Source organism: Heloderma suspectum, chromosome 4, assembly GCF_057233095.1.
Source record: "Heloderma suspectum isolate Gila_16-S chromosome 4, 16-S_ref, whole genome shotgun sequence".
In the NCBI taxonomy this organism is placed as follows: Eukaryota; Metazoa; Chordata; class Lepidosauria; order Squamata; family Helodermatidae; genus Heloderma; species Heloderma suspectum.
In genome coordinates this window covers 35689050-35703982 of record NC_139461.1, presented here as the reverse complement: position 1 = coordinate 35703982, position 14933 = coordinate 35689050, and positions in this window count along the sequence as shown.

The following is a 14933-nucleotide window of genomic DNA, read 5'->3' as shown; positions in this document are numbered from 1 at the left end:
TGACAGGCCCCTAGAGTTTTGGCTATCCACCTGGACAATACTTTTGGAGACCCCCTGACTGGCCTTGAGGCTTCCTAAAATGGATGCTGGTGAACTGACCTCTGGACTGCCATGACTTCGCCTCTGCCTGTGCCTGCAAACCCTCCTCGGAACTTCTGTGTATGACTTTGGACTGAACTCGTTGCTCTCTTGCTGCTGCTCCAAGAAGAAAAGGTGGAAGACCACAGAAGAAGTCAATGTGGCTTCACAAAAAGCTTAGAGATGACCTGAAAGCAAAAAAGGACACATATAGGAAGTGGAAAGAAGGCCAAGCAACAAAGGAAGAGTACAGGCAGGTAGCACAGAATTGCAGGGATGGCATCAGGAAGGCTAAAGCTGAGAACGAGCTGAGGTTAGCGAGGGATGCTAAAAACAACAAAAAGGCTTTCTTCAGCTACCTGCATAGTAAAAGGCAGAGGAAAGAAATGGTGGTTCAGCTATTAAATAAGGATGGCAAAATGATAACAGATGACAAAGAAAAGGCAGAGGTGCTCAATTCCTACTTTGGTTCAGTCTTCTCCCAAAAGAAGGTCTATGACCCCCCTGGCAAAGGCGAAGTACAGGCTGAATGGGCAGGATTGCCGCTTGAGATTGATAGGCATATCATCAAGGAATACCTAACTACTTTGAATGAGTTCAAATCTCCAGGGCCTGCATCCTAGAGTAATAAAGGAACTGGCAGAAGAACTCTCAGAACCGCTGTCTATTCTCTTTGAGAAATCATGGAGGACGGGGGAAGTGCCAGATGACTGGAGGAGGGCTAATGTTGTCCCTTTCTTCAAAAAGGGTAAAAAGGAGGAACCTGGGAACTACAGACCAGTCAGTCTGGCATCAATCCCTGGGAAAATCTGGAGCAGATGATAAAGCAATCCATCTGTAAGCACCTTGAAAACAATGCAGTGATTACGTGAAGCCAACCGGGATTTGTCAAGAACAAATCCTGCCAGACAAATCTGATCTCATTTTTTGATCAAGTAACCTCCCTTGTGGACCATGGGAATGCTGTAGACATAATATACCTCAACTTCAGCAAAGCGTTCGACAAAGTGCCCCATGATATCCTGATGAGCAAACTAGCTCAAAGTGGGCTAGATGAAACAATGATCCGGTGGATCCACAGTTGGCTACAGAATCGGACTCAAAGAGTGCTTATCAATGGGACCTTCTCAAACTGGGGAGAGGTAACAAGTGGGGTACCGCAGGGCTCAGTCCTGGGCCCAGTGCTCTTCAACATTTTTATTAATGATTTGGAGGAGGAGGTGCAGGGAATGCTGATCAGATTTGCAGATGATACAAAATTGGGTGGGATAGCTAATACTTTGGAAGACAGAAACAAAATTCAAGGTGATCCTGATAGGCTGGAGTGCTGGGCAGGAAATAACAGAATAAAATTGAATAGGGATAAATGCCAAGTTCTGCACCTAGGAAAAAGAAACCAAATGCACAGTTACAAGATGGGGGATACGTGGCTCAACAACACTAGAAGCAAGAAGGATCTTGGAATTGTTGTCGATCACAAGCTGAATATGAGCCAACAATGTGATGTGGCTGCAAAAAAGGCCAATGCTCTTTTGGGCTGCATTAATAGAAGCATAGCTTCCAAATCCTGGGAAGTACTAGTTCCCCTCTACTCAGCACTGGTTAGGCCTCATCTGGAGTACTGTGTCCAGTTCTGGGCACCACACTTGAAGAAGGATATAGACAAACTGGAGAGGGTTCAGAGGAGGGCAACAAAGTTGATCAGGGGCCTGGAAACAAAGCCCTATTGTAGCAGCCATGTAAAAAAATCAGAAATGTCCTTGCTGAGCTGGCATAAGATAGCAGAAGCAGCAATGTGGAAATTCCCCGAATTATTGACAGGACTGGGTCTCTCTGACACTGGCATATCATGTTCCAGTCCTCTGCTTGGCTTGCATATTGCTTGGATACATATCAAGGTCTCATTCTTTGCAAATCATGCCCTATTACCCATTTTCATAGACCTCGCAGTTAGAAACCGTGACAGAAGGGGAGGGGGAAACTGTTTGCTGTCATATCTATAAAAGTCATGTATTACTGTGATTCGGGGCTTCTGGCTCTTTGGAAACGATTCCAGCCTTAAGCCCGCGCGTTAAATAAAGAAGAATCTCTTTTTCCTTCACTCCGTGGTCTCTCTGACTCTGATTTCTGCTACATAAATGGTGCCGTGACTCGGATGTGGCAGGCTCTGAGCCAGACAGGTGGCAGTTGCCTGCTCTTGATCGCCGCACCGGGGAGACGGGCTCGGCGCATGCCTCCCTTTCTTGGCGCCACCGACCTTTTTGTTGGATGAACGGGAGACAGCCTGAGCTGGGACCGCCCGAACGGTAGCGAGCGGCAAGAGAACCTTGGGAAGCGGTGGAAGGAATTTGAGCCCTGCCTGTGAATTCCACATTGGAAGCCTTCAGGAAAAAGGCAAGTATATGGGAAAAAGAGGGCCCCGCCTTTAGGGAGAAAGGCCACTGGGCAGAAAAAAAGAGGGCCCCGCCTTATGAAAAAGGTCAGTGTTGGTGGTATACGTATACAAAAGAACCTACTCCTTGCGGGTAGAAGGGGGGCCTGATCACACCCCCGAGTGGGCGCCAGTACCTAGCACGCCAGTACTCAGTAGGAAGCTGAGGAAGCTGGGGAAGCCGTTTTCCGCTCTGGTAAAAAAGTGGGAAAAGTGGGTGGCAGGGACATATGGAAGCAGTGGAGAGAATGATGATTGTGTGAGTGGCTACTGCGGTTTCTGAAGCATACCGTTGACCGTCCGGGTGCCCAGGCCAGTAGCAAAGTGCGTGGTGTGTAAAATCCTCTTGTGTCGGCCAGTGAGACCCCTTACTCACTGACCAATCCCATTCCCTCATTGTGTCTGTCTTCAATTTAGGAGGGAGGCTATGGGTGGCGGGGGAAGCAAACCTTGCACCCCCTTGGGATGTATGTTAGCAAATTTTAAGAAAGGTTTTAGTGGAGATTATGGGGACCCCCCCATGAATCCTCAACGGTTGCGAACTTTATGTGAAATAGAGTGGCCATCTTTTGGTGTAGGATGGCCTACTGGAGGCTCTTTGGAGCCCAGCAAAATCAGTCGCGTATATGCCATCATAGTTGGGAACCCTGGGCACCCTGATCAATTTCCCTACATAGACTCATGGGATTCCATAGTCCGTGTTTCTCCTCCGTGGCTAAAGAAATGCCTTGAATCCCAAGCAAAAGTTTTGGTGCTCAGAAAAGAAAAATTAGCAAAAAAATTACAGCCAGTGTTAGAAGCCCCGGGTGAAGATCTGGCAGAGCTAACGGCATTTCCACCCGCTTATGCCCCGCTTCCACCCCGGGCCCATGTTACTGTAAGACCGCCTCGTCGAAATCCTGAGTCCCTGCCATCCTCCCCTTTCGGAGGCCCTGCCCCGCGCCTCGACTTGGAGTTGACGCCATCAGTTACAAGCCCCACGGGCAGTAATTCGCCGATTTCAGCTACAGTCCTCAACTCTCAGATATTGCCTGCTGAGGCTTCCATCTCTGCAGGATCGGGAGAGTCCCCTCTTACACCTCAGTCAGCATTAATAAAAGAGGTTGCAGAATTGAGAAGTTGGGTAGAAGAAGTAGTAAAATCAGCAACGGCCCTTACAGAGATGTGCTCACAAGAAGAAGAGGGGTTGAGCCCATCTACGGCTCAGCAGTCAGGGAGTGAAGCCCAGCCTCTGCTTCCTCTGAGGCAGATAACTCAGATGGTGCACAACCCAGATCCCGAGGCGGCAGAGCATTATATCCCCATCCAAGCCTACACTTATGCACCCTTTACAACTTCAGACTTGTTAAACTGGAAGACCCATTATGCTTCATATACCACAAAGCCTAATGAGCTAGTGGAACTATGCTCCAGCATTATGGCCTCGCATATGCCTAACTGGCAAGATTGCCAACAGTTGCTTTTGACGTTATTTACCACTGAGGAAAGGCGACGAATCCATCAGCAAATGGAGCAAATCGCCTTAGAAAGAGCCCCAGAAAATTATGTAAATCCCCAAGGATGGATGAGAGAGAGAGTGCCCTTAGAAAATCCCCATTGGGATCCCAACCTACCGGCAGGGTTAGAACGCATCACACAGTACCAAACCTTGCTGTTGCAAGCAATGAGAGCAGGAATGAAAAAGTCTATTAATATGACAAAAGTCTCTGAAGTGTTGCAAGGAGCAACCGAAGCCCCTGGAGAATATTTAGAACGTCTCCTGGATGCGTATCGCCAGTACACCCCTCTCGACCCAGAAGCCCAAGAAAATATGAAAGTGATTAATATGGCTTTTGTAACTCAGAGTTATAAAGATATTCGAAGAAAGCTACAAAAGTTAAATGGTTTTGCTGGGAAAAATTTAACGGAATTATTAGAAGTTGCTCAGAAGGTGTATGTAAACAGGGACCAAGAAGAAAAGAAAGAAAAGGAGAAGAGAATGGTGAAAAAGGCGGAACTGCTTGCTGCAGCACTAGTAGGTCCACAAGATGGAGGACTGGGCGGAGAGCAAAGAGGACGTGGACGAGGGAAGGGGAGAGCAGGAAGAAGAGAATTTTTGAGAAGGAATCAGTGTGCCCAATGTGGACAAGATGGGCATTGGTGGCGTGAGTGTCCAAATGGAACCAATCCGATGTATCAGGCGGAAAATCGAGGGGGCCACCACGGACGAGGGAGGGGACAGCCGCCATGCTGGCAACCAAATAACTGGCAAATGCAAAGAGAATCAACTGGGAATTACGAAGTGAATCCCTTTACGGGAATGGCTGCAACTGAAAGTCTTGAATAGGACAGACCGGGCCCCTTTAATCTTGGCCCCGGGGAGCCCATGGTCACTGCCACTGTGGGGGGCCAAAATATTGATTTTATGATTGACACTGGAGCAGCGTCATCAGTGGTGACCTACCCCGTTGCTCCCCTCACCCATCAAAAAGTGCGGGTGATTGGGGCAACTGGTGCAGTAGAAGAAAAGCATTTGTTGCAGCAACGGACTTGTCGGCTTGGAAGCCACATAGTAGAACATCAGTTTTTATATTTACCTGAATGCCCTATGCCATTGTTGGGACGTGATTTATTGTCAAAGCTGAGGGCCCAAATATCCTTTGAAGAAGATGGAACAACGGCTGTCGCCTTCCGCAGGCCCCAAGAAGGTCAGCTCCTGTCACTCACATATCCACAGGAAGAAGAGTGGAGGCTACATTGGACCATGCCAGTACTTGATGAAGAGCCATGGCAGGCTTTCCATGTGCCTGGAGTGTGGGCTGAAGATAATCCACCAGGAATGGCAAGATGTGTGCCCCCTGTTGTAGTTGAATTAAAACCAGGAGCAATACCAGTGCACGTACGTCAGTATCCACTGCCGCGCCGAGCGGTGCTAGGAATTCAGAAGCACCTAGACCGTCTGTTACAATATGGTATCCTTCGAGAATGTCAGTCTCCATGGAATACCCCCCTTCTGCCAGTCAAGAAACCTGGCAGCATAGAAGATTACCGTCCAGTACAAGATCTCAGACTGGTCAACCAAGCAACTGTGACGATACATCCGGTGGTCCCGAACCCTTATGTCTTGTTGGGATTGATTCCATCTGAAGCAACTCATTTTACTACCTTAGACTTAAAAGATGCTTTTTTTTGTATCCGACTGGCACCTAAGAGCCAAGCTATTTTCGCCTTTCAATGGGAAGATCACATGACTGGGAGGAAGACCCAACTGACCTGGGGCCGTCTTCCCCAAGGTTTCAAAAACTCCCCCACATTATTTGGGACGGCCCTAAGTCAAGACCTCCAAAATTTTCATTCCGAACCCGGGAAAAGAGTTCTATTGCAGTACGTTGATGATTTGCTCTTAGCAGCATCATCAAGACTCGAATGCTGGCAAAGCACCCAAGAACTGTTGCAACTTCTGTGGGAACGAGGATATAAAGTATCCCGGAAAAAGGCACAACTTTGTAAAACCCAGGTACGATATCTAGGGTTCATAGTATCTCAACATCAGCGAGAATTGGGTCCTGAACGGAAAGAGACTGTGTGTGCCCTGCCAGAGCCCACTACTAGGAAGCAGGTGCGGGAGTTCCTTGGGGCTGCAGGGTTTTGTAGAATCTGGATTCCCAACTTTGCTGTAATGAGTAAGCCTCTTTATGAAGCTACCAAAGGTTCAGAGGCAGATCCGTTTCAGTGGGGAGAGCCACAAAAACAAGCTTTCATAGATATTAAGAAAGCATTACTCCAAGCGCCTGCTCTAGGACTTCCTGATGTGGCTAAGCCTTTCCTGTTGTATGTCCATGAACGAGATAATGTAGCTGTAGGGGTGCTGACACAGCAACTTGGATCATGGCAGAGACCTGTTGCATATTTATCCAAGCAGTTGGATGTAGTTGCCAAAGGCTGGCCAGCTTGCCTGAGAGCCATTGCCGCAACCGCCCTCCTGGTTAAAGAGGCAGATAAGTTGTCAATGGGACAAGAACTAACCGTCCGGGTTCCACATGCAGTACTCACGCTAATGGAGTATAAAGGAAATTACTGGTTCACCAACGAGCGCATGACCAAGTACCAAGCTCTGCTCTGTGAAAATCCACGTATCAAGTTAGAGGTGTCATCCAACTTAAATCCAGCCACGTTGCTGCCAATAGAACCAGGAGGTCAGCCTGAACATGATTGCATCAAAACTATGGATGAAGTTTATTCCAGTCGTCCAGACTTGCGTGATAGCCCCTGGCCTCACCCAGACGTCACCTACTTTACTGATGGAAGCAGTTTTGTCCGAGATGGGAAAAGATACGCCGGCTATGCAGTAGTAACTAAAGACAAGGTTATCGAGGCCAATCCTCTGTCTGTGGGAACTTCAGCCCAAAAGGCAGAATTAATTGCCCTAATTCGAGCCCTGACGTTAGCTGCTGGACTCACGGTCAATATTTATACGGACTCTAAGTATGCTTTCACCACCCTCCATGCCCATGGAGCATTGTACCGTGAGAAAGGATTAATAAACTCCACCGGACAAGGTATCAAAAATATAACAGAAATATCGGCTCTATTAGACGTCGTATGGCACCCCAAACGTGTGGCAGTAATACATTGCCGAGGGCATCAAAAGGGAACAAGTGAGGTGGCAGAAGGCAATCGATGGGCAGATCACGTAGCCAAGCAAGTTGCCCTCAGAAAAGAGCACAATAGAGAAAAAATTGAGATGACCATCTCGGAAGCCCCGTTGTTCCAAGTTAACTTGACAGATGTGTATCCAACCTACACTCCAGAAGAAGATCAAATGGCTGTTGAGACCCTGCAAGCTAAGAAAATAGCCCAGAAGTGGTGGGAACTGCCAGATGGACGAATCTATGTGCCACAACGGCTAGCTTGGAGCATTGTCCAGACTGCACACAAAGCTACCCATCTGGGAAAAAGTGCTCTGGCAGCACTACTACAAAAGCAAGTCTACATCAATGGACTACACAGTTATGCCAATTTAGCATCTATGCGATGTGTAGAATGCTCCAGAAATAACCCCAGACAAGGGAAGAAACCCCCTCCTGGCATTCAGCAACTTGGCACTCTTCCTTTTGAGGCCCTAGTTGTTGACTTTACTGAAATGCCTAGGGTAGGCCATTATCGTTATCTACTAGTTTTTGTGTGCACTTACACAGGATGGGTAGAAGCCTATCCTACCCGAACTGAGAAAGCACGTGAAGTTATAAAAGTCTTAATGAAAGACCTAATTCCGAGACACGGATTACCCCTATTTATTGGATCCGATAATGGCCCTGCATTTGTTGACCAGGTGTTGCAAGGAGTTAACCATTTATTAGGCATTCAGTGGAAGCTTCATTGTGCGTACCGTCCGCAAAGTTCTGGACAAGTGGAAAGGATGAATCGGACCCTCAAGACCCACTTAGCCAAGCTGTGTCAGGAAACTCAGCGAAAATGGATAGAGATGCTGCCCTTAGCTCTGTTCAGAATTCGATGCACTCCACACAAAACTACTGGTCTGTCTCCCTTTGAATTAATGTATGGCAGGCCTCCCCAAATTTTGGTAGGATTAAAGGGAGACCTGCAAGAATTGGCTAATGTTAGTTTAACCCAAGAGGTTCAGGCACTGGGCAAAGTTCTTCAAGCCCAGCGTCGGTATATTTTGGAAAATAGACCCCCAATTCCTATTACTGAAATCCATCCTTTCCAGCCGGGAGACGAAGTGTGGGTCAAAGATTGGAAAAATGACCCTTTAACTCCCAGATGGAAAGGACCAAATACTGTTATACTTTCCACCCCTACAGCTGTAAAAGTAGCTGGAGTTAAACCTTGGATACATTGGACGCGAGTCAAGAAAGCAAAAGGGGGGGAGTGGATTGCAAACAGAAATCCTGACAATCCTTTAAAAGTTGTACTGAAAAAGAAAAAGCAGTAAAAGAAGACTCAGGCTAGACCTTACTGGGGACAAACCAGGAACTTGTTCCCCCTGCGTACGGTCAGACCTGCAGCTGGAGAATTGAAGAAGGGGACTAGACCCTACTGCAGCTTGCCAGGTGAATAGCTGCCCTGCGTACGGTCAGATCCCGAAGAAGATTAAACATGTATATTGCAATGTTAGTAGTGATAAGCTGCACCTCCTCAGTATTGTGCGCAAAAGGAGGGCCTGCTTTAGGAGAGGGGAGTATGCCCTTAAGGTTTGCTGATAATTATTGGCTTCACTTAGCTAATATCACTGGAGTAAAGCATTTTTGTTTGCCAGAAGATATACCAGCCAATAGACTCATTAGTTCCTGTTTAATACCTGTTTGTAGGCATCCCGATGAGATTCAAAATGATACTATGTTAAGCCATTACTATATAAATTTGACTTATTCCCAAAATGCAAACTGGGGCGCAGTTACAAAAACTCTGCCTCCTACTGAATTTACTTTACGCACTCCCATTGTAGCCGGTATAAATGCCACTTGTGCTCGTATGATTAATTGTCAAAAATCTTCTGGAAAATGTAAAGCTATCCCTGGACCCCCCTTCCACTGTAACGAAATTCAAAACATATCCTTTAATTATGCACATATACTTCTGCCTCATGGATGGTTTTGGACCTGTGGTTCCCGTACCTGGTCTTTCATCCCTGCCAATTTGTCTGATAACCACCCATGTTGCCTTAGCCGTCTGGTACCAGTCCTTCCCCCATGGCCTGAGAAAATTTGCCAACGACAGCCCCGGGCACTCCAGCTGACTGAGAGCTGTACTAGTCATGTGAGTCTGTACTCTGATTCAGAGAAACTAGCATTAGCAGCATCTCTGGTTGGAGTGCCAGGCCTAGCCCTGGCCGATGGTCTGGAGATTAACAGGTTAGCCTGTAGCTTAGCCAAAAGCATAAATGCCACCTCACGAGCTCTGTCATTATTAAATAAAGAATTACGTGACCTAAGAGGTGCCGTCTTAGAAAACAGAGCTGGTATAGATTATCTTTTCCTTCTCCATCACCTGGGCTGTGAGTCACACCAGAAGCTTTGCTGTTTTAATTTAACTGATAACAGCAACGCTGTAAATGTGCAGATCAATAATCTGCGTAATATAGTAGCAGATATAACAATAGGAAAACATGATTGGCTCGATTGGTTGACCTCTTGGCTTCCAGACCTCAGATGGCTAAAAGCATTGTTCGTTCTAATATTGCCAGTAATAGTGGTAGGAATGCTGTTGTGTTTCTGCATCCCCTGGTTCATGCGTTGCTTGAAACATCAGTTTACTGCCTCGGCCACCAAAACAGCTGCCCGCTATGCTTTAATAGCTCAGCAAGATATACAGTAAAAGTGCTATAGTAATCCTGTGTTATGCATTGCCAACTTCTTGTGTAATTTAATGCTATAATTGTAATAAAATTATGCATCAAAGGGGGGAATGTAGCAGCCATGTAAAAAAATCAGAAATGTCCTTGCTGAGCTGGCATAAGATAGCAGAAGCAGCAATGTGGAAATTCCCCGAATTATTGACAGGACTGGGTCTCTCTGACACTGGCATATCATGTTCCAGTCCTCTGCTTGGCTTGCATATTGCTTGGATACATATCAAGGTCTCATTCTTTGCAAATCATGCCCTATTACCCATTTTCATAGACCTCGCAGTTAGAAACCGTGACAGAAGGGGAGGGGGAAACTGTTTGCTGTCATATCTATAAAAGTCATGTATTACTGTGATTCGGGGCTTCTGGCTCTTTGGAAACGATTCCAGCCTTAAGCCCGCGCGTTAAATAAAGAAGAATCTCTTTTTCCTTCACTCCGTGGTCTCTCTGACTCTGATTTCTGCTACAGAAATGCGAGAGGTCCCGGGTTCAAATCCCGGACGAGCCCCCAAATGTAGCAGCCATATCGGGGGTCAGACTAAGTAGCCTCATGCAGTCTCATGCTTCATGTTCTTGCTGAGCTCTTTCTCCCTTGAATATATTGTTGTAAGCTGACGAGACACAGGAATTCCTTATCTTGTCAAAGGTCATACAATTGTATATCTTGTTCTCTGCTGTTCTCTTCTGTTCTCTCCTTATCATGGCTACCCTATAACCCAGTTCTTGTATTATAAACAATGGTGCTAGGAGGAAAAATGTTGAGGATTGCAACCCCATGCGGGAGGGGGAGGAGGAGCCGTTTCATATGTGTCACAATGTCTATAAAACCAATGTGCTAATGTAAATCGGGGCTTCTGGCTCTTTGGAAATGATTCCAGCCTTAAGCCCGCGCGTTAAATAAAGAATCTCTTTTTCCTTCACTCCGTGGTCTCTCTGACTCTGGGTTCTGCAACATAAATGGTGCCGTGACTCGGATGTGGCAGGCTCTGAGCCAGACAGGTGGCAGTTGCCTGCTCTTGATCGCCGCACCGGGAAGACGAGCTCGGCGCATGCCTCCCTTTCTTGGCGCCACCGACCTTTTTGTCGAGTGAATGGGAGAAAGCCTGCACCGGGATCGCCCAAACGGTAGTGAGCAGCAAGAGAACCCTGGGAAGCGGAGGAAGGAACTTGAGCCCTGCCTGTATCGCAGCTGCAATTGAGTTGAAACCCACATTGGAAGCCTTCAGGAGAAAGGCAAGTATATGGGAAAAAGAGGGCCCCGCCTTTAGGGAGAAAGGCCACTGGGCAGAAAAAAAGAAAAGCAGAAAAAAAGAGGGCCCCGCCTTATGAAGAAGGTCAGTGTTGGTGGTATACGTATACAAAAGAACCTACTCCTTGCGGGTAGAAGGGGGGCCTGATCACACCCCCGAGTGGGCGCCAGTACCTAGCACGCCAGTACTCAGTAGGAAGCTGAGGAAGCTGGGGAAGCCGTTTTCCGCTCTGGTAAAAAGTGGGAAAAGTGGGTGGCAGGGACATATGGATGTAGTGGAGAGATTGATGATTGTGTGAGTGGCTACTGCGGTTTCTGACGCATACCGTTGACCGTCCGGGTGCCCAGGCCAGTAGCAAAGTGCGTGGTGTGAAAAATCCTCTTGTGTCAGCCAGTGAGACCCCTTACTCACTGACCAATTCCCATTCCCTAATTGTGTCTGTCTTCAATTTAGGAGGGAGGCTATGGGTGGTGGGGGAAGCAAACCTTGCACGCCCTTGAGATGTATGTCAAACAAAGAAGGAAAAAGGTTTTTTTTAAAAAAAGATTCAGAATAGAAAGAGAGAACAGCAAAAAGCTCAAGGTCGAGCTGAGAGGAAAAAAAGAACAAGATCTGAGGCTGTTAATTAGAAAAATGTTGCAGGACAGTCTGGCTTTTAACAAAGCGTGGGAGCGTGAGAGTGTAAGGCCGAAGAAGTAGCTGTTAGCCTAGTGTGCCGAGAGAGGGGGGGCAGGAAAATTGCCCACAACGTTCTGAGTTGTACAACATCATCACCTCGCCTAATTGAGATGAAATCCCTAAGAAATGGAAACTGAAAATGAAGACCCAGAAGATGAAGGCAAAATAGAAAATAAAGGTGAAGAATCAGCCCCCAGAGCACAGGCTAGACCCCTCTTCGAGTGAAAAGTGTGCCATAAGAAGAGAGGCTGAAAGAACTGGGCATGTTTAGCCTTGAGAAGAGAAGACTGAGGGGAGATATGATAGCGCTCTTCAAGTACTTGAAAGGTTGTCACAGAGAGGAAGGCCAGGAGCTCTTCTCCATCATCCCAGAGTGCAGGACATGGAATAATGGGCTCCAGTTACAGGAAGCCAGATTCTGGCTGAAGTACATCAGGAAAAACTTCCTGACTGTTAGAGCAAAACAGCAATGGAACCAATGACCTAGGGAGGTGGTGGGCTCTCCCACACTGAAGGCCTTCAAGACGAGTCTGGACAGCCATCTGTCAGGGATGCTCTGACTTGGATTCCTGCATTGAGCACGGGGTTGGACTCAATGGCCTTGTAGGCCCCTTCCAACCCTACTATTATATGATTCTATGACTATCTGCACCTTGTCCAAGGTCCTTGCCTGCGGTGAAACAGGACAGCTCAGTCCATATCTCCAGATAACTTCCCCCAGCCATCTAATGTAAATGTTGAACAGCATGGGGGATAAAATAAAGCCCTGTGGCACACTATGGCATAACTGCCAATGGACAGAGCAATCCCATCTTCTGGAATTGGCCATCCAAGTAGGAGTGAAACCACTGCAGTGCAGTACCTCCAACTCCCAGCCCACAGCCTATCCAGAAGGATACCATGGTCGATGATATTGAAAGCTGTGAGAGGTCCAGGAGAATCAACAGAGTCACACTCCCCCCTGTCTCTCTCCTGGCAAAGGTCATCCCACAGGGTGACCAAGGCAGCTTTTATTCCAAAACTAGGCCTGAAGCCAGACTGAAGTGGATCTAGATGGCAACCATCTGCTCAAGCACCTTGTCCCGGAAAGGGTAATTAGCAACTGGTCTATAGTTGTTAATATCTTCCAGGTCCATGTTAGACTTTTTCAGGGGTGACCTTCTTTAAAGAGTCTGGCACCACTCCCTCTCTCAAGTAGGAGTTGACAACCTCCTGGATCCAGCTGGACATCCCTGCCCTATCGGATGTAATAAGCCATGAAGGGTGAGGGTCAAGCACACAGGTAGTTGACAGCCAAGCACTTTGTACCACATCCTCAGGCCTCAACAACTGAAACTCATCCAACAAAACTGAACCAGATGGTGCTCTGGAAACCTCTACTAAGGGAACTTCATTAACTGTGATGTCCAAGTCATGACAAATGCAAGCAACTTTATCTTCCAAGTGTCACACAAACTTGTCTCCATGTCTTTCCACCATCTCTCTCCCTGGCCCAGATTTCAAAAAGCCATGAACATGGAAAAGCTCCACTGGATGACACTAAAAAGATGCAATGCTGGTGGAAAAAAGAACTCAGTCTATAAACAGCTGTGTATAAATATTTCCAATAAATACATAAATAGATTTTATTTATTTATTATTTCATTTTTATCTCAACTTTTTCTTCTAGCAATGGCAGCATGATGACTTACAAGGTCCTCCTCCTGTCTATTTTATCTTCACAACAACCCTGAGAGATAGGTTAGGCTGAGAATCAGTGACTGGCCCAAAGTCACCCAGTGAGCTTCATGGCCACTACACCGCACTACACAGAGCCTTCAGCAGTGTAGAATGATGGTTGAGGGGTCCAGGTCATGTTTAGCCAGTGGCTGAAAAGGTGGACTATTCCTCATTGGGAAGAGAATGAGATTTGCCATCTGCTATTGTGGATATGTACAAGCTAAGCTGTCTTTTTAAAAAAAGAAGATGATGATGATGATAATGATGGACAACCACTACTACCATGTGGGACTTCAGCAATGTAAGGAGTAGAACTTAAAACAAAAGAACAAAACAAATCCACAGACCCATAATGGACTATGGCATGCAGTGAGAATAAGATCGTGTTCAAAACTTGCCAGAAACAACGGAAAGATCAGAGCATTGATTGGTGGCTTGCCACCGATGTCGGTGTGGCTACAAATTCATCTTGTGTGTTCTGTAGAGATAGAGGAAGACGTCCAGATGTATATGGAGCCTGTTCTCATGGGTTCTATTCCCAACCCAGATTTTTCCCTCTGATTCACTTCGTCGAAAGGAACAAAGGCAGACTATCAGTGCGATAATATTCGCCTCAGAGAAGATTGTCAGCTTCAATTAATATTTGCAGAGTGCTGAGTTTCTCAGATTTTTTTTCCTTTAAAAAGCTTTATAAGTGCAAAGTATTATTTAATTGGGTGATTCCTAACTGGCATTTCTTTGAAATAATGTATTTTATACTTTCATTAACTTTCATCTAAGTGGACTATTCTTCTGAAGAACAGAACACTGGTATTCCCTCTAGTTCAGGGAAAAAGTATGTTTCGTGTAAGTCTGTCAAATATTATACAGTCAAGACACTCTTTAACTGTTGCATTTGCTTATCTAAAGTCCTTTTGCAAGATTAGCCGCAGTGGTACTTTTAAAAGTTGTTCGTTAATGAAAAGAGATATTTATTCAGGTGTGGATTTAAAAAAAAAAAACTTGGTTCACCTTAGAGCCAGTGTGGTGTAGTGCTTAGACTGCTGGACTGGGACTGTCCCCACTCAGCCATGATGCTCACTGCGTGACTTTGGGCCAGTCACTGACTCTCGGCCTAACCTACCTTAGAGGGTTGTTGTGAGGATAAAATGGAGAGGAGGAGGACCACGTAAGCTGCCTTGGGTTAGTTACAAGAGGAAAAAGGGCACGATATAAATCTAATAATAAAATAATAATAGTAAAGAATAAATTTGCTACCATTGCAAGGTGCTTTTCCATAGGAATAGGTTGCCTGAAAAGTAGGGCTGGCCAGAAAGTTCCTCCCTATCTTCTCAGCCCCTTTCTCAGGCTGTGAAGTGGGACAGATGGAGGCATTTTTTGCATTTTTGAGGGTGGGCTGGAGAAATTCAGATGTGCCCCCCCCTAAACA